The sequence below is a fragment of the Buteo buteo genome, chromosome Z (assembly GCF_964188355.1).
Source record: "Buteo buteo chromosome Z, bButBut1.hap1.1, whole genome shotgun sequence".
Lineage (NCBI taxonomy): Eukaryota > Metazoa > Chordata > Aves > Accipitriformes > Accipitridae > Buteo > Buteo buteo.
The window spans coordinates 24,612,806-24,637,692 of record NC_134204.1 but is presented as its reverse complement, the minus strand read 5'-3'; the positions used below and the strand labels follow the sequence as shown (position 1 = coordinate 24,637,692).

The 24,887-nt window shown below is 41.5% G+C and overlaps 1 protein-coding gene across 2 annotated transcripts in view; it reads right to left on the bottom strand.

Moving 5' to 3' along the window:
• Positions 1 to 24,887, bottom strand: part of MAST4 (microtubule associated serine/threonine kinase family member 4) — a 310,167-nt gene that overhangs the window by 140,638 nt on the left and 144,642 nt on the right. Inside the window, exon 1 of one of the 2 annotated variants that reach the window (XM_075021549.1) lies at positions 20,057 to 20,489. The exons of the other annotated variant lie outside the window; for it this stretch is intronic. The gene's annotated coding sequence lies outside the window, so the exon portion shown is untranslated. Of the gene's footprint in view, positions 1 to 20,056; positions 20,490 to 24,887 lie in introns of those variants that run through there. 2 annotated transcript variants of the gene reach the window in all.

The following is a 24,887-nucleotide window of genomic DNA, read 5'->3' as shown; positions in this document are numbered from 1 at the left end:
TAGTTCTGGGGAACCCAATATAACATCTACACTTGTTCCTTGGAATAAAGTGCTCTGTCACCTTCATGTGATTATTAGAATAAATTATTTGCTATGCTGCACAGTTACCTATAGCCCTCTCTTTAAAACATGGCAGATGTCAGAGATAATACCTTTCATAGCTAAGTAACTTTACCGCAGGCATCTGCAGCATTCAGGGATTTTTTCTCTTGCAAGAATGGGGAAGTCCCAGGGAATACTAAAGGCTCTGACGTAACCACATCTATTTACCTAGATAAAATTAGCAAGTTCTCATGGTGACTATAATATGCATACATACATGCCTGACATGTCAACGTAGACTGTAGGTATGTATGTATAGAAATAAATATTTGTCTTTGACTAACAAATCTTGGTTAAACATATGCTGGCATTTATGAATAAAAGACTACACTTACTATCACTGTACATAAAAATTACATATTTTCATGTAGTAACTCTCTAAATAGCTGACATCACACAAATGAGTTAATCGGCTTCAAGCGAGTACCAAGTAAACATACGGCTAAATTAGGTAAACATACTTACTGCAGAGACTATCAGGAATCCTCCAGAATGTCGATACAGTTCATTAGTGTAGTTACGTATGTAAAATACAGCTCATTCCTGATGGATTTTCAGAAACAGCATTTCTCTAATGCTTTAATCTCTTGCAGTGCTCTCTATTATTCAGCAGAGATAGAGGCCTTTCTAAAAGGCAGCACTGGGATAAACAACAATAACAGAGAGCTGGAGAGAAAGACAGACACCATGGCCTACTGACAGATTCTTCCCCCTACAAGCTGACAGGATGCTCCATGCACTGAGATTCAGTAACTTTAAATATGCAGAAATGCTTTCTTTCCAAATGTACTGCAATATCCCAGCTCCGGGCTCGCACATTTGCTGAAACCAATTGCAATGCATTTAAAAAACGTGTTCCTTCAACCTGGAGCTGCAGTGCTCCCAGACTGTCAAGCACAAACATGTTAAACAGCTCCTGGTTGCACGAAAGCCGGCATCATGCAGAAACCATTAAAATATTAAAGACAGACAATACTTACTCCAAGGTCAGCCCTGGAATTTGTAGCCTTTCCCGCTGGGCTTTCATTGCTGTTATGTGTTACCACACTCTATTGTAATCATGACACACATTCACTGGCAGCATTCTGGCGATGACAGAGAGCCAAAATGAACCACTATAAAGGAATGGACTAGCGATCTCTTGGGGGCGGGGGGAGGACCGCAAGTTTGGGTCCTTCCACCTCTAGCCGTCACGAAGAGCTGCCGGTTGCCTCTCTCAGGTTAGCGGCAACGCACGCCGCGCTGATTTTGTGAAGCAAACGGCACCTTCAGTTGTGCACGTCAAGTAATTCATCCCCGGTATTCTGCAGCACCAGCTGCCGTGCCGACACACACACGCACGCACACGTTGCACCTCAGAGGAAAGAGAGGTCCCCCTCACTACGCCAGCCCACAGTGCAAAAAAAGCCTCTATGCTTAAGACAGTTTCTCTTGGCAAATGTCAAACATTCACCACCCCCTCTGATCCTGCCGAATAGGATTTAGCCATCTTGTTTAAGTCACATTATCCCTTTCCTTGGTAAATAGACAGGCAGTTTCTGCAGTAATAGAACAGCACATCGCTGAATGAAAAACAGGCTTGTCTCCTTTAACAGGGAAAATTAATTGCCAAGGCATTTAAGAACAAATACATTCTTGTAACACGGAGGTTAATACAAAAGGAAAAGTTATCAATCTGTTCTGTCATGATTGAACTTGAGTTTTAAAGGGAAATTATCTAGAATTTTTACTAAGGGTGAGAGCCAGACCTAGAAATTGCAGAAAAGTTATAAATTTCAGGTTTAAAGGCAACTTCACTTAAAAGTAAACCAGTATACAACAGTTTATAAAGACAGTTTTAGATCAGTGCCACTGCGTAGGGTGCTGGTTTTCATTTAATTATATTCCTTTTTTATGTACTCTCTCTCAGTCTGAGATTATCCTTTTAATAAATAAAAATTGTGAATTGTTCCATGAGGACTAGCATTTTTTTTAATGCTCTATAAAACACCATGAAAAGCAAAGGCACTGTGCAAGTACTTATTTTTAGTAATTTAAGAGCTAGAGTATTTTATCTCACCTGCATAGTTTTCCTGTGTAATTCTTAATTTGTACCTCTTGCACAACATGTCAACCACATGATTTTATATTTTGCCAGAGCTCTGGCCCTGCTCTAGGCATGGACAACTTCTACAGACTAGTCAGAGCACAGGACCAAATGAAGCTGCTGCTCATTTTTGGAAGAAATTAGTGAGTTTACAGGTACAGAGTCATGAGTTTCAGAGATATAGGGAAATCTCCTGGTTATGGAAACAGCTGAACTGGATCTGGTGAGCTAGACTGCTCTTTCAACCACACAGTAGAAAATAATGATTAAATTATCTCTTTTCTTGCTCCTACATGTATCTATTGGGAAGTACTTTAAATTTAACTGATGTATTACCTAGAGCCTTCATTTAAAGATATTGAAAACAAAACTGAAGCATACACAGAACTACGCATTTGAATTTCTAAAACATAACAGACATCTGGATTCTGATTACTAAGCTAAGGCCCCAGCAAGCATTACTACCCCAAGCATCCTGCAAGTAATCCTTCTAAGGAACTTCTAAATTCTCCTACCTCCCAAAGAAAAAGAAAGGACAAGATCTAAGGGGTTAAATTCAAGATCACAAATCGTGATGGGTGAATTCACAGATTTGCAAGGCCACACCTATCAGCTAGATGCCCAACTCTGATTGGCACTTTCAAAACATGTTCTTCAAATTTTACTCAGAATGTGGCAAAACATCAATTTTTTGAAGATTTTCTTGAACTTGAAAAAAAAACAGTACAAGAATCAACTAATAGTCAAACAGCTCCAACACTGAAACTATCAGGTGAAGCTGTCCATGCCTACAGGTTTTTTCATGATTTGAGTTTGGAGACAACCATTTAGGAATAGAAATTTAACAACAGAGAAGCAGAGTGTGAGGTACGACTACAGTCACAGGTCCCTGGCTCTCCCCTAGCTGCCAAGAACAGGCAGCTCCCTATTCCCGTTGCTCAGCACCTCTCAAACCAAGCTCTGTTCACTTAAAATTCCTCTGATAAAATCTCTTTTGTACATAAGACTTCTTCAGTCGCTGAAATGTCCTGTTTCTGATGGAGATAGAAAATTTTGACAGGTAAACTGTGACTGTGTGCATACTGCACACAAACACATTTATGTAAATGTTATAAAATGTTCAAAGGGCTTAACTTTGTGCATACTAGCGTTTAGTTAGGTACTTCGTCCTGTTATCTATGTTCATATATGCACACATATGTAACAGCAAAGTACTTGCTTTTTGTTGTATAAAGCTGTTAAATTTCCACTGAAGGCACAGAGAGTAGGAGACAGCTTAAAACCCCTAGGAGGACAGCCAGCTCCACTGAATCAGGACAGTACCACAATTATTTCCATACACAAACCAATAGAAGGATTAGCTCAGAAGGAGAAGGCATGCTTCCTTTGAAAGTGCAATACAAATTTTATGTGTTATTCCCATAACGCTAATTTTAATAGTGGGGTGAATGGAAGAGACAAGTCCACAATCAAGGTGGGTTTTCTTCCACTGTTCTTGAAGCAGTGCAACAACGAGAAACATGTAAAAGAATAGTCTGTTGCTACAGACTGCTTTAGAGTGAAACATAAAAATTAGGCAGTAGGTAGATTTTACATGCAGGAGGACAAGACAGCCAGCTTGTCTTGCTTAAAGGAGAATGAGTTGGACTGGCAATTGGACACAACAGCTTAAACATAAGCAACTGCATATAAGGGCTATTTTGAGACCATGAAAAATCAACCTCTTCCCTGAGCTAATTCATGCAAGCACTTCATGTCACATTAATGGTAAATTATTCTAAGCTGAGATTGAGCTTTGACTTTGAAAATCCTTCTTCTATGCATTCTGCCTGATCCAGACAGAAGTTTGGAAAGTCATGATTTACTGAAAAAGAGAGATGAATACATAGCAGAAGATCAAATTCTGCCTACCGTTACAGCCTTACAGTTTTTGCGGGAATAAATGGGACTGCTTCACATATCTGGAGGCAAAATATAGATCCAATTTAATTAGACAGAGCCTTGCAAGGGAAAGCTGACTTCAGTTTGATCAAAACAATTGTTTGCTCTTCATTTCGGACTGCTTAGATTTTGTTCCATAAACATATAGTTGAGAAAGCAAGTAGAAGTTAAAAAGGAGGCTCATCGTACCACAAAAGATACATCTCATTCATTCACTTGAAGTAACTGTAGTTTATTCCTAGGATAAATAACATTCATTATACTTGCAAAGGCTACAGTAAGGTCACTGTCTCAAAGGTAGTGATTTAAGTGTTTTCTTCATCTTTGGCATCATCCCTAAAAATACGTGTCATGAGTGCTACTTCATTGATGAAACCAATTCCATTAGTTTAACACAGCATTATTACCACAAAAGATTAAATTACCACAAATCCTGCAATAGACATGATAAGTAAAAAGTTTAATTCATCACTGGTTTGGGTTTGTGTGGCAGCGCTTTGGTAGTGGGGGAGGAGCTGCAGGGGTGGCTCCTGTGAGAAGCTACTAGAAGCTTCCATGGCTCCAAGTTGGACCTGCCTCTGACCAAGGCTGAGCCCATCAGTGATGGTGGTAGCACCTCTGGGAGAACAGATTTAAGAGGAGAAATCTGCACCAGATGAGGGCAGTGGGATGTGAGAGAAACCCCTCTGCAGACAGCGAGGTCAGTGAGGAAGGAGGGGTAGGAGGAGCAGGGAAGGAGGGGATGCCCCTGCAGCCCATGGTGAGATGTCAGGCTGTCCCCCCCAGCCCATGGAGGGGAGCGGGGGAGCAGATGCCCACCTGCAGCCCGGGGAGGACCCCACACTGGAGCAGTGGGGTGCCCCCCAAGATGGCCGTGACTCTGTGGGAAAGCCCGCGCTGGAGCAGTCTGTGACTGAAGGACTGCAGCCCATGCAAAGGACCCACGCTGGAGCAGTTTGTGAAGAACTGCAGCCTGTGGGAAGGACCCGCACTGGAGAAGTACATGGAGAACTGTCTTCTGTGGGAGGGAGCCCACGCTGGAGCAGGGGAAGAGTGAGGAGTCCTCCCCCTGAGGAGGAAGGAGCGGCAGAGACAAGGTGTGATGAACTGACCACAACCCCCATTCCCTGTTCCCCTGCACCGCCAGGGGGAGGAGGTGGAGAGAACCGGGAGTGGAGTTGAGCCAGGAAGGAGGGAGGGGTGGGGGAAGGTGTTCTAAGGTTTGATTTTACTTCTCATTATCCTGTTTTGATTCGATTGGTAGTAAATTAAATTGATTTTGTTTTTTCCCCAAATTAAGTGTCTTTTTTGCCAGTGACCATAAGTGGTGAGTGATCCCTCCCTGTCCTTGTCTTTACCCTGGAGTACTTATTTGTATTTTCTCCTACCCAATCCATGGCGGGGGCGGGGGCGGGGGGGGGGGGAGCGGGAACGGGACACCGGGAGGAGCGACCGAGTGGCCTTGTGGTGCTTTGTTGCTGGCTGGGCTTAAACCACAACAATATGTGAGCCCATAGCACTATAAACTCACAGGGAAGGGGGATGAGTGTTTGGTAGCCCATGACAGAAAGACATACTAGATGAACCCTTCCAGCCTTAAGTTCTGTAAGTCTCAACATCATGGCTCTATTGACATTTACAGGCATAGCCATAAATCTGACACCGGTAGCATTTTATTAATGTGTCAGTGGAGTACATGGTAAAAGCCCAGGTGGTTTTCCAAAAGACGTTGCCAGAGCCTATTTAGAGCTGTAAGCCTTACTATTCTGCAAGGGATTTGTTTTTAAATTATAGTTTTCAAAAACACTCTATTAAATTCAAATTTATTTTTAGTAACTTTTTTTAAATGAGTTGCATATTCTGCTGATAGCTCTATGGTATTGTTCACATTACTAAACAAAGGAATAGATCAAAAGAACATGTTTATTAGCAATGTTAATTATCCATTAAAAAATAACAGAACTGCTGTGTAGACCTCTGCTAGGTTAACCCAGCAACTGGTTGTCACATTAAACATCTTAACTAAAAACACTGATCCTAAAACACTGCAGACAAATGGAATGAATAATGTGCACCAGCCAAGATCTGGCAAAATCTCTCCACAACCTCACTCACTCCTACTCCTCTGCAGTGAGTTTCAACAGATCTGAAATGTTCCCTGCAGCCAGAATAGCCTCCTTGTATGCAGAAGCAGATGATTTTAAGTTGAAGTGGGACTGATGCTGGCTGTTCCTGCAACACTGAGAGCTCAGAAGACAGATCAAAATAATGAAGGTATCTGGCCGAAAAGTGAAAGAGAGCAGCTCTTTACTCTTTTTTCTAAATATCATTTGGGTTGCTATTATAGATGACAGCAAAAAAACAGCAAGAGGTGCAATGCATTTAGGTAGCCTTCCTCATATTCCACCACAGTCTCCCATCTCCCTTTATTAGGTAGCATCATTTCTGCATCTGCCTGTGAAAGCTCCAAAATAAGATTTATACAAAATCGAAAGCTCAGCCAATAAAATGGCACACCTTTTGTCAAAATCTTTTCTTCTGGAAAAATCCCAGAGTAGCTATTTCAGATTTAGGGAACCTCCTAGCATATTTCACGTACTATAAGAATAAAAAAAAAAAATCCTAATCTGAAATTAGAAAGCAATAAAAATAGCTCAACTAATAAAGTCTCTTGTCAACAGACATCAAGCTAGTATCAAAACTGTAAAAAGCCTGAGAAATCAGGGTTTAATAATAATAATAGTCTCAATCTGCACTGCCTTTCAATACAAAAGGAACAGCATTAAAAGAACTAGAGGCAAAAATAGATCTACTTCTTGGAGAGTTCTGCATTACGTGGGGTTTAAACAGTTGTTTGGTTTTTTAAATTCAAGAGCATTGTTACATGGTGACAACCCAAACCCAGGCTCTTGATGAACATTTGTTTATCTGGTCCTTATTTAGGCTGTATTTTAGTGCTAATTGACCCTGTTTAACTTTCCTGTATTTATTTTTCCATCAAAAGAAATACATTGAAAACATAAAAAATCTTCTACTGAATAATTTTGTAAGATCATGATGGTATCTGAGGATCTTCTTCAAAATGTTAAAGCACAAATAAATAATTTTATGATTCTATAATCTAGCCTGCAGCCCTTCTCTAAAACCTTACACCTGTCTATCAACAACTAATATGTACCTAGAGAGTTACTAAGCTCTGTTTTGGCTGATCAATTGATTGATAACTGATTCCTTATTAAGGCCCCTTCATGCACACAAATACATATATGCCTGCAGAAGCTTCTCCCCAACAGCTCTGTAATGCTACCACATATATGCCTGATTTTTTTTTTTTTTAAATACACCTCCTGATCCTCTCTAGATAGTCATTAGACAAACAGGGGCAGGCAAGCGCTCTGAACAGAGACGAGTAGCAGAAATAGAGCAGTCAGTCTTTCACCAAAAAAAAATCAAGAAGTTTGAAGTTCATTGTCTTTCTTAAATTTGTCTTATGCTTACATAAAGCCCTACACACATTTCCACAGGGAATTCTGTCATTACAGACACGCACAAATGAGTAATACTGTCTGTTATGAGACAGTATTTTCTTCCATGAAAGCAGATACTTAAAATACGGCATCAAGTTTCAGCAGAAAGTTTTGGCAATTAATCCCATGAAAGTAATGGTACATTATAAAGAGAGCTAGAAGGAAGTCAAGAGATCATCTTCTTCCTCCCCAAGAGAGGTCCATTATACTTATATTACCCTATCACTTCAGCCAGCTGTTTCTCTGTTCTTAAAAGTTGACAGTGATTCCACAACACTCCCAGGTACTCCACTCCTCTGCTTCAGTATTCAGAGACAGTAAATTTTTCAGTAGTGTCTAAGCTGAATCCCCCGTAACAATTTAAACACATTATGTCTTGCTTTACACCCCAGTAACATAGAAAACACTTTTATTTCGTGCTCATGGCAGCACACACTTGAAGACTTTCACGATCACCCCTCAGCCTTCTCTTCTCTAGAGTAAATAACCCCAGCTTGGTAAATATTTTTCCATAGATCATGTCAAGTTTTCAAAGCAGCTGACAGTTGTTATTTGTTCTCCAGCTGATCCACCTCAACACACAGCAGTCAAACCTAAATGCAGCACTCCAGCATAAGGCCTTGCAAGTTCTGTGTAGGGTAGAATAATGCTGCATGCCTTGCAGCTCAAAACGTCAGCTTCCCAGCATGTGTACCCTCTCCCCGCATTTTCCCCTCCGCAAAAGCATCACACTGTGAAACCATTATACCTCTCAGATCCTCCTCTGCAAACTGATGCCTGTCCGTCTTGCATCTGAAAAGCTGAGTATTTCCTGCTGAAGTAAGAACTCTCAAGCTTGTCCTATTTTACTTGGTATATTTTTGCCAGGTTGTCAGAATGATTTTGAAACCCCATACTGTTCTTCAATATACTTGCATTCTTCCCAGCTTGTTTCTGCTGCAAACTTAATAAATACCATCTATTCTACCATCTAGGTCACTAATGAAAAATAATTACTAAAGCAGTCATCCAGGTTTCTTACACCTGCAGCCCAGTGTAACTTCCTGCTTAGTGTTTCTATCCTACATTCAATACAGCAAAAGGTTCTCAAAAGTGACAATATCCCTACCTCATGCCCCTCCCTCCCCCCCACCCTGACAGATTTGCTGGTATGGCTTGTTGGTAGAACTTGGCTAAAAAAAACCAAACCAAAACATAGTTCAGATTTTCAGTAATCTGAAAGCTTTCTGGATTTAGATATATGTAGATGTATTCTTGGTACTTCTGACAGACTCGTTTCAACCATAAAAAGAGCCACATTTTTAAATGTAAATGAAAACATTTTAAGTGTCTCCTAGCAGAATCTAGGAGAGAAGCATCCACAAAGTATGAAAACAATCTATAAAAACTCATCTTCAGCAGCATCTCAATGATACTAAGAAGAATCACAGAATAGTTAAGGATGGGTCTCAAGGCCATACACACCCATGGATGTGGAACGTGCCTGGTTTAATCCTATTTCCATCATGTGCTGTGTTGAAGTGGAATGCACGTCTAGTCACCAGACTGCAAAATAGTACCATGTAGTAGAGGGGAAAAAAAGCATTCCCAACATCTATGTTCCCTGCACAGCCTTTACAAGGGCACAGGAGAGCTTTTCTATTCAGGCTAGAAAGCAAGAACTTGTTTGTTTCCAGCAGCATGCTCAGCCCCGTGTTAGGGACACCTGGGATAGCATGTTTGTCTTAAATGTTATGCTTGCCTTCACTGCCTAGGGGCATGACGACATGAAACATTCGTAAGTGAAGCCACTGGGATATGAGGAAATGTGATTATATGCAATTACAATGCCTTTTGCACGATGGCAACCAACACACAATAAATATAAAGTAAGAGACTGCCAAACCCTGTGTCAGCCTTTTAGACTGCCACTCACTCTCCCTGTGGCAGTTATCTGCCATTCCTTTCAGGCAAGCATGGCAATATTATGGATCCACTTATCCCCAGTACTCTTTCTGACCTTTTCACAGGCCTGTGAGAGCTGTCACAACACACCTTAGTAAACTTCACAGGTCTAAGCTTGACTGGCTTGCTAGGGAAAAACATGACAGAGAAGTGGAAACACTACAACATTTGGGAGAAAGGACAAGAGGACAGAGATGGCAGAGAAGAACAACACATGGATCACAGGGAAGTATGCTAATGCCAGGTTAGCTGCTGCCATGACTCAGGGAGCAAAGACTTGTGAAAGACTGAAGAGACAGAACTGGCTAATGTTTAGCCCTTGCAAAACAGAAAGGTATCCTGCCTAAGCAGCATTTTCCTTCTTCAAACCTGCAAAAGAAGAGCTCTGTCCTGGTGCCATCCATCCGCCCCTTTCCTTTTCAGCCCACCACAGAAGCCACCCACCTTCCTGCTGCTCACGCTGCTGGCTGAAGTAAACTATTCAGTTTCTGCAACCTCCAGTCTCACAGTGAGCCATCAACCCCTCCCCAAGCACTGTTCATGGTCCCTGCCCCTCATTTTAGTCCCAGGAGCCATCACCCATCCTCCCATAAAAAAGCACTTGGCAACCAGGTTCTTGGCATGCCTATCCCCATAGGAAAACTACATGCACAGAGCCAGTCCTGCAAGCCTAAACATGGCTCAGGATCCCTGCCCCAGCTCTCCACTGCTCTGTCCCAGAGAACACACATGTAAGGAAGGCGCTCCGCTTCAGGCAAAGGCTGAAAATACAAATGGCTGGAAAACCTCCAGCAATACAGAAGTGTGCCAAGAACTGCATTCAGTCAACAAAACTTTATAAGAGGCTAAACATGACCCGTAACTCCCATTGGAAGCAGGAGGCAGATACTAGGATGGAGGGAAGTCAACCAGGCCCAGAAGTTTTAGGCAGAGACAGAAATGGTGGTAGAGGCAAAAATGGCCACGGCCACAAACATTATGCAGTATGTTCACAAGGCACTAACAAACAAGAAACAGCCAGTGTCACCTAACTACCGAGCAGACACCATTCCCAGCCTTGGACAATGGAGGCCCTGACAGTCAGCACAGGGTGCCTCCTGCTGCCACACTGCACTCTGGCTGCTTTAAAACTTAGAAGTCTGTCTAGAGACCATGGACACATATTCCTTCCCAAGATTAAACCAGCCTTCCCCCTCCTCGAACTCTTCCTGCAGCTGTCTCACACGTTGTTGCCCAGGACTACAGCATAAAGCCTTCACAGGAAGATGCGTCAGGATCGTTAGCATCTCCCAGTTTGTTCAAGATCTCTGCCAGTGAGGACATGCCTACTTTGCTGCTCCTCTGACATCCAGCTGTTGTCCCTAGTCCTCCAGAAGGAAGCGTTCATCTTCTGAAACTTCATGTGATTGCCAGTCCCTCTCACATCCAGCAGCAGCCTTCTGATACTGACAATGAAGTTAGCTTTTACTCTTCTTTCTCATGGCACAGGTTAACCATTCTTCAGGGCCCCAGGCTGGCATTTTTAGGAGGACAAAGGATTGCTGGAAGGATAGTTGTAAGAACAAAAGGGGAAAGAAAGGGAGACAATCATGAAGAGCTAAAAGGTTCAGAAAGGGGCACATCATGGGGCGACTGACACAGAAGGGAGGTTGGGCATAAAAAAGACTAGTGGATATCACAGCTTAGTGAAAGAGAAAGGTGAGAGCCAAGGATTGTGGGTCATGGATGACAGCCAGTATGAAGGCACAGACACCATCCAGCTCTTGACATAGCAAAGGAACCACATGAGGACACTACATGAACTCAGTGATCCAAGAGCATTTTCCCAGTACAGATGTGCTCTGTACACACTCATTGTTTAGTCCCTTACCCCCCCATAAGGGGTAGGAGTAAATCAGATTAACAGCTCACAGAGGATCTTCCAATTTGGCTTCATCCAAAATAAATCTCTAGGGTGCATGTAACAGAACAGTACAGTATAAGAGAATGTAGTAGTACACTACTGCAAACTAAGAGGCTAATACTAGAAAGTATCTATGCAGCTACTTTTTCAGGTGGTCTTTCCAGTATTTTTATCCCAAGCTATGGAGCAACTAGGATGAAGATCTTGACTTAGAGTTCTGGGGGAAGCCAGCACATGGCAGCATGTTTCATTTGCTCCTCAGAAAATACTGAAGTATTCTGCATAAACAGGAGTTTCCCAAATGCTTTATGCCAAGGCATGTAACGTTGTGGTAGTCCAGCTGAATGACAAAGAAATTGCAGGTAACAAATACATGAATATCCTTTATGATAAGCAACAGTACTGGTTTAGAATACTGACAACAATAAAAAATGTTCAAATTTGCATTTCACAGGACAGAGGAAGGGGGGAAAAAGACTTCCCTCCTCCTTTAAGATAAAACAGAAGTGGCTCATTGGGATTTCATGATCCTTACATCTCTAGAAAGTCACTCTATACGTGATGGAATGGCAATAATACTGAAAATTCCGAGGGGAAAATCGGTAATGCCAGAATGTCTGCCAGAAAATGCAAGGCAGGCAGACCCCTGATGTTCAGCAACTGTCTCTTTTACCTGAGAGCAGATATTTAGAATACAGGTGTCGTGGTTTAACCCCAGCCAGCAACTAAGCACCACGCAGCTGCTCATTCACTCCCCCCCCCACCCAGTGGGATGGGGGAGAAAATCGGGGAAAAAAAAAGTAAAACTCGCGGGTTGAGATAAGAATGGTTTAATAGAACAGAAAAGGAGAAACTAATAATGATAACACTAATAAAATGACAAGACTAGTAATAAAAGGATTGGAATGTACAAATGATGCGCAGTGCAATTGCTCACCACCCGCCGACCGACACCCAGCTAGTCCCCAAACGGCGATTCCCCGATCCCACTTCCCAGTTCCTATACTAGATGGGACGTCCCATGGTATGGAATACACCGTTGGTCAGTTTGGGTCAGGTACCCTGGCTGTGTCCTGTGCCAACTTCTTGTGTCCCTCCAGCTTTCTCGTTGGCTGGGCATAAGAAGCTGAAAAATCCTTGACTTTAGTCTAAACACTACTTAGCAACAACTGAAAACATCAGTGTTATCAACATTCTTTGCATACTGAACTCAAAACATAGCACTGTACCAGCTATTAGGAAGACAGCTAACTCTATCCCAGCTGAAACCAGGACAACAGGTGATATCATTGCTACCAGAGGAACAAATATAACGTGCAGAAACCCAAGTGCTTCTTTCCTTAAAATAAAATCAAACATACATTTGTAGATAATACCTCACCTTTAATCTCTACTGTATTTAGTTTGTGTGGTGGGGTTTTGGTAGCGGGGGAGGGTCTGCAGGGGTGGCTCCTGTGAGAAGCTGCTCGAAGCTTCCCCGGCTCCAAGTCAGACCTGCCTCTGGCCCAGGCTGAGCCCATCAGCGATAGTGGTAGCGCCTCTGGGAGAACAGATTTGAGAAGGGTAACCGGCAGTGAGTAGTGGGATTGGAACGTTAGAGGAACCCCTCTGCAGACCCCCAGGTCAGTGAAGAAGGAGGGGGAGGAGATGCTCCAGGTGCCGGAGCAGAGATTCCCCTGCAGCCCGTGGGGAAGACCACAGTGAGGCAGGCTGTCCCCCTGCAGCCCACGGAGGTCCACGGTGGAGCAGATATCCACCTGCAGCCCATGGAGGACCCCATGGCAGAGCAGGTAGATGCTGGAGCAGGGGAAGAGTGAGGAGTCCTCCCCCTGAGGAGGAAGGAGTGGCAGAGAGTGTGTGTGACGAACTGACCACAACCCCCACTCCCTGTTCCCCTGCACCGCCAGGGAGAGGAAGTGGAGAGAACCGGGAGTGGAGTTGAGCCAGGAAGGAGGGAGGGGTGGGGGAAATGTGTTTTAAGATTTGGTTTTACTTCCCATTATCCTGTTTTGATTTGATTGGTAGTAAATTAAATTGATTTTGTTTTTTCCCCAAGTTGAGTGTCTTTTTTGCCAGTGACCATAAGTGGTGAGTGATCCCTCCCTGTCCTTGTCTTGACCCACGAGCTTTTCTTTATATTTTCTCCTCCTCATCCTACCACCAGGGAGAAGTGAGCAAGCAGCCTTGTGGTGCTTTGTTGCCGGCTGGGCTTAAACCACGACATACACCAAAAATAAAGGGGGGGGGAATCTATCATTAGAATTCTTTAAGCAGAGCACAGGTTCATCAAACAATCATATAATTTCCCCTGAGCCCCACCATGACCCCAATCCTACAGAGGCTAAATGTGTGCAAGCTAGAAATTGCACAGCCTCAGAAAGCTCTCTCTGTAGATTAAGAGATTATTCAAATCTTTGTAGCATCAGTACTAAAAAAAAAATCAATTCATCAATACAGCATAGGGCAGCCTGGATCATGCAATTCATGAGGACATTACAACTCCTTTGTGACAATTCTTTTTGACAAACTTCGAATTTTCCTTAACTGAAGAAAACTGGACTTCCCAAAATTAATGCCACTGGGAAAAAACAAACAATGAACATGCTGTTTCAGTATGTCAGATTTTTGATGTTTACTATTTGAAATTCAAACTGAGCTGACTAGCAGTGATTACCATGATGTTCTTCCGCAGTTTTCTCACAAGGTAAGTACTTTCTCAGGCAGCAGAATAAAACAGTTGGTTATATCATCATTTGTTCTTTTTGTCTATATCATACAATTTTAAAGTGTTACTAGAACTAATATCAAAGACAAGTAATCATACTCACAATGCAACTTCTGTTCACAGAACATACGAGAGGACACAGCCAATGCTAATTTCAAAATACTTATAGCAAGTATCTTCCAAAATATTTTTGTTATTCAATATGCATCTACCAAATTTTTCACCGAAAGTCAGAATTTAATCATGTAATTATTGTGCTTGCAAACTAAGTTATCCCTAGACCCCAATCTGCTGCTCAGAGATCACTACTCCCTTGCCTCAGCAGCTCACTATTAAATTACCCTAGCATTTTCCCTCTGCTCTCGCAATATGCTTTGCTGCTTCTATGCACATAGAAACACTGCAAACACCACAAACTGCCAATTCAAGAGGTAATGCAGGATAGAAGGACAGAACCAAGAGAAACAGAGCAGTTCAGTGAAAAAGGGCACAAGTGGAAAAGGCTGCTCAGGGAAGCAGACTGTCACATGGGAGGAGCAAGAACACTAGATTAGCCAGTTTGTCAGACCTCCATCCCATTACTCTTTTTTGCCTCATTTTGTCAGGTTCACTATTCAAGTTTTACTAGCGAACTGATGAGGTCTTTTCTACTGCTACTTCTTTGTAGAGATTCAATTATTTTAACACCTCAGCACCTGCCTTCATCTCACTAGCAATCCATTAGCCATGAGATCTGGTCCTCTAACATGTAGGTTGAACCTCATGTGCTATAAAAGAATTAACTGCAGGTACACTAATACTTTAAATATTTAACATTTCATATAAAATATTCTACTGCAAAAACATTTTTTAATTTAGGCAAAACACGAAGGCACCCAGATACTTGATTTTCTTTGCTTCCTCCAAGAATCATGTGATTCCCCCAACCTGGAATTCTGCAACATTCCTACAGGAAAATGACTTGACCCTAGAGGCTCATTTCATTTTGCTTTTTTCTTGAGGCTTAATCTGATCACAGTTTTGATAAAGAATTACTTAAGATTATTTTTCATTCTTGACCCTGTCCTGTCCTTGCCTAAGTAGCCAAAACAAAACTCCAGCAGGGCATAGCATACCCAGAGCACTGTGGAGAAGAGTGATACCTGGTGAAGCATGGGTCAGGTGCTACTTTACATTACTTAATGTCATAGTTTAAGCCCAGCCAGTAACAAAGCATCACAAAGCTGCTTGATCACTCCTCCCCGCCACTGGCCCCAGTGAGATGAGGAGAAAATACAAAGAAAAGCTCACGGGTCAAGACAAGGACAGGGAGGGATCACTCACCACTTATGGTCACTGGCAAAAAAGACACTCAACTTGGGGAAAAAACAAAATCCAAAACAAGGATAATGAGAAGTAAAACCAAATCTTAAAACACCTTCCCTACCCCCCTCCCCCTCCTTCCCGGCTCAGCTCCACTCCCAATTTTCTCAACCTCCTCCCCCTGGCGGTGCAGGGGAACAGGGAATGGGGGTTGTGGTCAGTTCTTCACACCTTGTCTCTGCCGCTCCTTCCTCCTCAGGGGAAGGCCTCCTCACTCTTCCCCTGCTCCACCGTGGGGTCTTCCCACAGAAGACAGTTCTCCATGTACTTCTCTAGTGCGGGTCCTTTGCGTGGGCTGCAGTCCTTCAGTCATAGACTGCTCCAGCGCGGGCTTTCCCACAGAGTCACGGCCATCTTGGGGGGCATCCCTGCTCCATCGTGGGCTCCTCCCGAGGTGCAGGTGGGCATCTGCACCCCTGCTCCCCTCCATGGGCTGGGGGGGGACAGCCTGACGTCTCACCACGGGCTGCAGGGGCATCCCCTCCTCCCCCGCTCCTCCTCCCCTCCTTTCTCACTGACCTGGCTGTCTGGAGAGGGGTTTCTCTCACATTCCATTCTCGTCCCCCGCTGCAGTTTTCCTCTTCTTCAATCTGTTCTCCCAGAGGCGCTGCCACTATTGCTGATGGGCTCAGCCTCGGCCAGAGGCAGGTCCAACTTGGATCCAGGGAAGCTTCCAGCAGCTTCTCACAGGAGCCACCCCTCTAGCCCCTCCCCCGCTACCAAAAAACCCCACCACACAAACCCAAAACACTTACACCACAGCACTTACAGAACAACAGATAAATACCACGTTACACAATTGAGCTTTAAAACCTGAACACCTCATTTTCTGGACATCAATCTTCCAGGTAGCCATATTACTTCAAGAAATGTTGTGAAGTTCTGGGTCTTGTAAATGTATCTAGGTGATTAAAGAATATAATGGACAATGCTGGATGAACATATGTGCCATTAATGTAACAAAGAATAGTTTTAAAATACACAAAAAAGTCATCACTATCTGACTTTTGCATGTTTACATAAAGGCTGTGTGCATGCACACACACAAACAGATGAGCATGAATTTACCTGTAACAAGGTTTCACAAAGCTTTAAAATATCCTCAAGCAGTGTATACATCTTTCACTGAAGAGAGACATGATGAATTACATTTAAAAAGATAGTACCACGTGATGTGATAAATCGTAAAGAGAGGATGTCACTGTGTAAAACCCACACATATACCAGTAAAACATGAGTCAAGACACAACATGCAGAGATATGTAATTATATTAATATTATTACACAAATGAAGCAGGGATGCAAATGTGCATGTGAAAGCACCAAAAGAAACAATGCAACAAGATTAAACAGAATGGCCTATTCTGATAGCCACGGACACAACTAACATCCATAAAATACCAAGGGATGTGTTGTCAACATCAAAATCAGGCCTGTGCTCTCCACAGCACAAAGGACTTGTCTGCAGAAGACCCTGCACTGAAAGCAGGAAGATGGCAACAAGGCTACACAGCACACTGCACGTGCCATTATCCTTCCCATTAGCTCACCACAACTTTAAAACAAGGAAACACAGACAATTGGGCAGCAGACGTGTAAAATTTATGGAGGCTGAAGTAAGCAGGATTGTGAAGGAGAAGGATCATGCTATGGTAACTGTTGGCTCCTAAAGTACACAAAAAACATGTCCAAAAATGAGCTTTTCATTGTCAATCACAAGGAACCCAAGAGATGCGATAAGGACCCAACAGCTCATGGCCCTTTTCCCCCATGGCATACACAAGTGACCAGCCCAGACACATAGACTTTGTGAAGTATTTGAATTCCTTGTTCAGAATTTGCAGCAAATTCTTCTTGTGGTTTGTCTCAATAAAGTATGCATTAAGCACATTTAGAGTTCATTAACAGATCTCAAAAAAAGTTGTCAGTGGAGTAATCTCCTTTGTACAAAGTGTTTTTTGGGTTTTTTTTTGGGGGGGGGGGTTATGAGTTTGTAAAATCTTATCATCTGGCTTGATGCTATTCAGCATTTTCATCAAAGATAAGGAAATGAGATTTAAAGCCACTGCAGAAAGGTCAAAGGTGAAACATTGAAGAAATGATAAATATCAAGGACAACAAGGTTATCCCATACAAAGTGACCTGGATCTCTTGGTAATTTGTGCTTTTTTAAACAAAAATGTTTTTTAATGACAAATGCAATGTTAGGCATCTAGAAACTTAAGAGGGTCTGCTGCACTTAGGAAGCCACCACTAAGAAAAATAACGTAGGGGTGCTTAGAAGACATTGTTTTCCCAGCGTGTTGCTGTGACAAAAGGTGCCAATAGAAACAGTAACACAGAGCTGTAAAAAGGAGACAGAGATTTTTATATCTACTCGTAGCAAGAGCAAAACATCACAAAACTAGACTTGCAGGAAAAAAAATCCCCTCAATGACAGCAGTAGAAAACCCCTGAAAGTTAAGGACTTGAATCTACTTAGTTTGTCAGACAGACAGAAATATGTTTATTGAGCACCATACAGTATACTGACCATAGTACACTGCCACCAGGGAGAAAACCAGCTAAATGAGCATGTTCTTGCTTAATGCAGAAGCGCATACAGAAATAGTGCTAGTAACAACACTAAAGCATACATATCTTAAGAATCAAACATGGGCTATGGAGAGTATCCATCTGAGCACAATCCACCCATATTGGAACTGAGAGATTCATTACCTGGCAACAATAATTAATCTATTCCATTTTTCAAATTTAAGATAATGGTAATCTCCCAAATAATTTAAAACAAAAAAGTGACTAGTTTTCTTTTCACGATGAATGCTTTGTTATTTATTGCAAAGGTCTAAGATTATTATATTGGACACAATCATTTGAAAGTCTGAAGTGGAGTTTCCACTTACTTTAAACTCAGATGAAGCTGAAGAAAATGAGTGCATAAAATGGAAATGAAAATTAAATGTAAGAAAAAATTAGCCAGTTCTACTCTCAGGGCTCTAAAGTGTAAGACCTTCTCAACCTTACCCACAGCTTCCACTCCTTCCAGAAAAGCCCTCTGTCTTTGACATACAGTTTAACAGTACTGTGTTACTTGGTGATATCAGAATAGTTATTCTTGACTGTGACACCAAAAAAGCCTTTTTTTTTTTTTTAGCTACAATGCCTGAAAAACCCTAAACATGGATGCAACTAACCCAACAGAAGAAAGTTACTCTTTTTTAGATATAATTTACATCAGCAAACTAAGTCTATTGCTCTAACATGCAGGCAAAGAGCAATGAAAGGATCTGATGTATACATAATGGAAGTGCAACTTTATGAATAGGTAGATTCATAGCTAAGCAAAGCTGTACCAACAGTACAGACTGCACCACCCAAGCTATCCAAATCTGGATACAAAAATGGCTAGCTCCTGCCAGTCCTGGCCCACAAGTCTTCTTGCTTACCTATTTTGCCCCCTCCACTTCCTGCCAAAGGTGGAAGTCACTACAAAGACATGCGACAAGGACTTTCCTGAGGGCAACCTTGCCCCACACCCCTGGTCCAGATACACTGAATTCCTTAAACTGCCATCAGAGTATTCTATCAGCACACACTAATTTGTAGTAAAAATTCCTGCCAACAGAAGATACATGAGCCACAGCTATAGAGGCAGACACTCTAAAGAACAAACTGACCTAAATCTCTATATTTTCAGTGTAACAACGGTACTTATCAAAACACTCACCTCAGGTCAACTTGTTTACTTCATCTCTACACAAATGTAAACAGCAGTAGCAACGAAGTATATACAGAAGAGAGCTACAGCAATACAAATTTCCAGTTCAACACTGTTTCACAGTGTAAGGAACTCATTGCTCAGATTTAGGTGTAACTGTTGATGTGCGTTCTGCAGAAAGTTCTCTCATAAGTATTAGTTTTTCTCCTGTAATAATTTTAATGGGATATTGCACATTATTGTAATTTAAGGTACTCAGTTTCTCTCAGTGAACACCAGATTGCAGAGGCTGTGCACTTTCAAAGAAAGAAAAAATCCAAACAAGCTCTAAAACTTGCATAAACAGAGAAATAGTTTTTATTTTAATTAGGAATACAGATTTTCAGTAACTTGAGTACCTCAAGACTGCATTTTTAATAGCTTTTATAATTAACATGGAAAATATTTTATTTCTCCAAAATCTAGTATTTTTTATAGTCATCTGTCTAAATTTGTTTAGATAACATTTTCCAAAACTAATCATTATTTTCCAGAACTTAAATGAAGTTTCTTTCTTCAGCTATAATGAATCAAATTTGAATTTCTGTGCTTTGCAAATGATGTATCACAACATGAGCACTTTCAGCACAATAGTGCACTTCTGCAAAAATACATTCAATGAAGAAAGCTGCAAAGCTGCATGTGTAAGCATGCACACACGTCCTGAAACATATATACGTAAGACAAAGGAAGTAACAATCTTTCTTACATGTTTTGGTGTGCTTGGAGGCTTTTGTTTGTGCTGTTTTTCAATTCTTCATTCACTCTAAATTAATTTCCTTGACTGCCTTTGACAGTTGTGTCCTTCAAGCCACAAAGAAGGCTACGCAATTAGAGAGATAAAAGTCAGAGGTAGCTGTTGGGAGAGAATTAGGCTTGTACAATCAATGTATTTCACTTTTGAGGTTTCCTTTGGGTGCTCTGGCATCCAATCTCAACACTCTTCCTTATCACAGATCACCTATATACATAGACAATTTTTTTTATAGATATATCTATCTGTAAACATACATATATACATGCATACAGAAACTTGTCGGATTCCAGTTTTGTCCACCTACTTTTTTTTTTTTTAAGTATGGCTGGCACGATTTCATAATTCGATTCCACTCCATTTCTCATTCCCGCTTTTTCCCTGAGGTTAACTGATAGTCCATATTTGTCATTGATAAAAACCTTCTTACAAAACTGTTATTAACTGTCTTGAAACTTATTTAATTAAGCCCCTAAGCAAGCAGTAGTTTTAACTACTATTTCTCTCGAATTCTTGGCTGGTCACACTCTTATGTTGCTATTATCCAAGGATATCAGCTGCTTCACTGTAATGCATAAATGAATTTTATGAAAATTCAGTGACCATCTTTGACATTTCCACAGGTGCAAGTAGATTATATAACTGCTGCTACTGAACTAGAGTCCATATTTTATAATTACTGAAATTAGTTTCAGAAATGTCAGGAGAAGGACAGATGCAGCAAAAATGAATACATAAAAGTTATCTAGCTCTGCATTAAACTCAAATTGACAGATTAAACAAAAGAAAAAGGAAAGAGAACTGATTTAGTCTGGAAAGGTCAGGTATTTTACTTGTAGGGCAGGTGCTTTACCCACTGAAGCTCTAAAGAAAGGAGGAACCTCCTCCACCTACCTGCTTACTTCTTTTTCAGTATTATTGTTTCTGAAGGCTCCTTTCCACCTCACAGAAGCCTGTTGTTAATTCATTTTCAGAAGAAGGGGATTTTAAACCAGAATTTACCTACTTAAAGCTGAGGGCAATTTTTGTGCCACAGCCTTTGAGTTCATGCCCTGTCTCTCTGTAGTTCTCATTTTGCTATACTCTGTGGGTATGGGAAGGAAACAAAAGAGGATAAGGACATTGATGCCTAAAATTCAGCAGTGGAAACTTACCTGGTTAACGCACAACATACACTGAGAGATCTTCTCTGGCTACCTACTCCAGCTAGATACACTCTGACTGTGTAAAGGATAGGGATTTTTAGATGCTATCAGGCATTCTCTGGTTCATCAGAGGATCTGCATGCTTCATACACAGACATTAGTAACACTTAACTAATCAAATGAAATCTGTATTTCTGGGTCTGGCTTAACATTAGGCACCAATGTCTCCCTTGATATTTGGAAGTTTTGGGTAAAAATAATCAATAAAAATATCTTAACAACATATAAATAATCCATGCCTGTAGTGGCAGTGTGCAGAAATACACTTCAATATTATTTTCCGATAGAGTTGCAAGTGGGATAGTAACAGCCATGCAGGTTTACAATCATGTTAAGTTTACATAAAGTCAGTTTTGCTGCTGGAGACTGCCCTAGAGAAAGCTCCAAGACATTCATGCCACCAGACCCTGCTGCGAGCAAGGCATTTGTGCAGCTGGACAGTCAGACACACCGAAGAACCTGCATGAAGCTAGCTGCAATCTGGATCAGTTCTGACTGTGTCCACACAAGCACTTATGCCAGCACAGCCAGGGGGTGCTCTGAGGATGGAAAAGCTCACTTCTTTCTCAACCAGAAGCCCTTATCTCAGTTTATGCCAACTATGCTAAACTTAACTTCAACCTTCTAACATTTTTTTGTCTCCATTCTTTAGGAGTTGCTGTATAACAACTATGTAAAATCAGAATTGGCTTTAATTGTAGGATGCCCACAGAAAGCTCAACTTCTTTCATGAGATCCAAAATGAGGCCCCACAGCCACAGACCATGTAGGGAAGAGTGGAAAAGTTAAGCCCTCTCCCTCTCCAAGTTTCCTTCACTTTATGTCCTCAATCCCCTGTCACCATTCCCCCTAAAGCACATAACATTCCCCATGCCTCCTTTCCCAACCCCTATAGATTCTTTCTTGATTTCTGCCACCACCATGGCCTTAATCTTTAGTCTTCTATTTCAAAATCAAGAAACATTTTCATACTAACTTGCCCCTTACATCAGCTGAACCTCGTGTAACAAAAGGCAGGGAAGCTGCCGGTTTCCAGAGAAGTCTCTGTATTTGGACTGAGCAATGGTAACATAAATACGTCAGTGAAAACAGAGGGCATGTTTTTCACGGGAAGCCAGTTGGGCGTTTAGGTTGATGGCCACAGAGCTAGATCAAAAGGTCAGCTACTAGGTGGAGTAACTCCACATACAGCAAGAACGTATATGCCCAATGGCACAATGAGGGTACTCCTGGTAGACGAATGGCAGATGAGGTTCAACAAGTAAACAAGCGTTGCCAACTTGAGGCAGGTAACACACTGTGTTGGAATGGATGCCACTGCTCATGAACTTGGAATAACAGCTACTGCACAGGTAGACTCCTCTGCTTATGGTTTTGCTGGCAGTAAGTCAGCATCACCCTCTTTCACTGCATATCTGATCAACTTAATAAAAGATACACAAGTACCGCTTCTGGCATCAAGTTGAGCACATAGTTAGGCAAGTCCAAGAGCTCTGATTGGTTCAGCAGAATAGGTAGGGAAAGGCTGGTATTCTGATTCAGTCAAACACCACTTGTTTTCAAATGATCTAGAGTAGATAGCCCTACTGCTAGGAACTAGCATACTCCTGAATGTGGTTCAGCTCTTGTTTAAGGTTAAACCATGACAGTCCTTTTTGGCGCCCAACGTGGGGCATGAAGGGTTGAGATAACAACAAACCTGACCAGAGCTTGTTAAAACAAGCACACTCAGTATGCTTCCTGCCAAATACCCACCTTTCCATATGACCCTATCATATATATCATATCCCATCCCATTGAGACATAATCAGCAGCCTCCTTTCCATTGTCAGAGAAGAAGTATTTAAAAATTATCTGCATATATACGGAAAACAACTCTGTATGGTCAAGCTGGTAGCCTGTCTAAAACAGATATAAAAACCAATGCAACAGATATAAAAGAAAGCTTAAATATTTTGCACACTAGCCCTCTGAAACATACACATGGCAAACCATAAGCAAGACACCTTTCCTCATGCATCCCTCTTTCCTTTCTTCCTCTAATCATATCATATAAGAGAATAAGAGATCATTTCAAAGAAGGGGGGTGGGGCAGAGGAATCAGTATCAGTCATTCATCAACCCAAACCTCGCTTTCCAAGCCGCTCTACTTGACCACCCCTGAATCAGCTCTCCCTGGCCTGCTTAAAGCTGCGTCTTTGGCATGCCATTGGCTCCGAAGCTCCAGAAGACAAAGTGGCATGCCTACCTGAAGCCATTCAGGACTTCTAGATGCTTATGGCAATAAAAACATAGGACGTCTCACATTTTGAAATTCAGTCTTCATGTCAACATGCATTTGACTTGCAAACAGAGCAGCCAACATGGCACACACACACAACCCCTGATGCTACAGCCCTTGCTAACCTCACCACTATGAGCCCTGTTACCTAAGATAACAGTATTAAAGATATTTTAAAATACCATCTGCAGAATCCTAAGCACTTTAATAACTAGATATGACTATGCTGACAAGGGGCTATTCCTTTACTATACTTTATTAAAGTCTTAGCAACATTACAGAATATGCACTTACATCTCGGTGATCAGCTATAAAAACATGTATATGAATGCAATTGGGGTGATTGCTTTGCAACCATTTTTCAAACTTGGAGAAAAATATCTAGTTACTTTCAATGTCAAACTTCATAGCAAGAATAAGCAAGGTCACGGCTATGGGCAAAGAAAGAGCCTCAAGAGCCACTTACTGCTCTGGCTGCAGTCAACAGGAGTTTAGCCATTAACTTCAACAGAGGGAGTCTTTTGCCCATACAACAGTTTCAGGTTAATATGAAGCAGCAAGGGCACCAAAAGAAGGCATCAAAAATAAATTCCCTTTAACTGTTTTTCTCTCTATCATTGCAATAATCAAATACTTGATGTGAAATTAGTTTTGTATTTTCTTGACTTTTCTTAAATAATTGGTTTCCCCACTATTTAGTATAAGATTTTTCATGTGTCAGAACAAGAAACAAGAAAGTCTTTTCCAAGTCAGCAAATGTCCTACGATGTAGACTTCTGGTATGCATATAAGTCAGAACAACAGAGCACTTAACAGCACTTTCCCTGCAATTACAGTTTCAGTTATTCACACACCTAACCTTACTATCACCAAAAGATACACAGCACTATCAAGTTGAAAACAAGTACGGAAAAATAAACCCAAATATCTGGCCTTTTGTGCAAGGGCTTAGGGTTTTATTCATGTGTTGACACACTAACACAAGCTTATCAAAGTACAGTGATAGCCTTATAGTCCTAAGGTATTTTTTGAAAGAAAGTAGTAATTGAACAGAGTTTGTTGTTAAGATATTCTGCCATGTTCTTATCCCAATACTTTCTCAATAAATTACTAATGAAGAACAAGAAACAAAACAGATACAAATAAAAATACAAGCTTTAAAACCAAACACCTCAAACCATGAGGAAAACAAAGCCAAGGTACAGAAATCTGAGCAAAGCACAACTAAATCACACATAATCTGAGTTCGTATTACTCTAACTCTGTAACAATTTATATAAGAATATACATTCTTTACTTC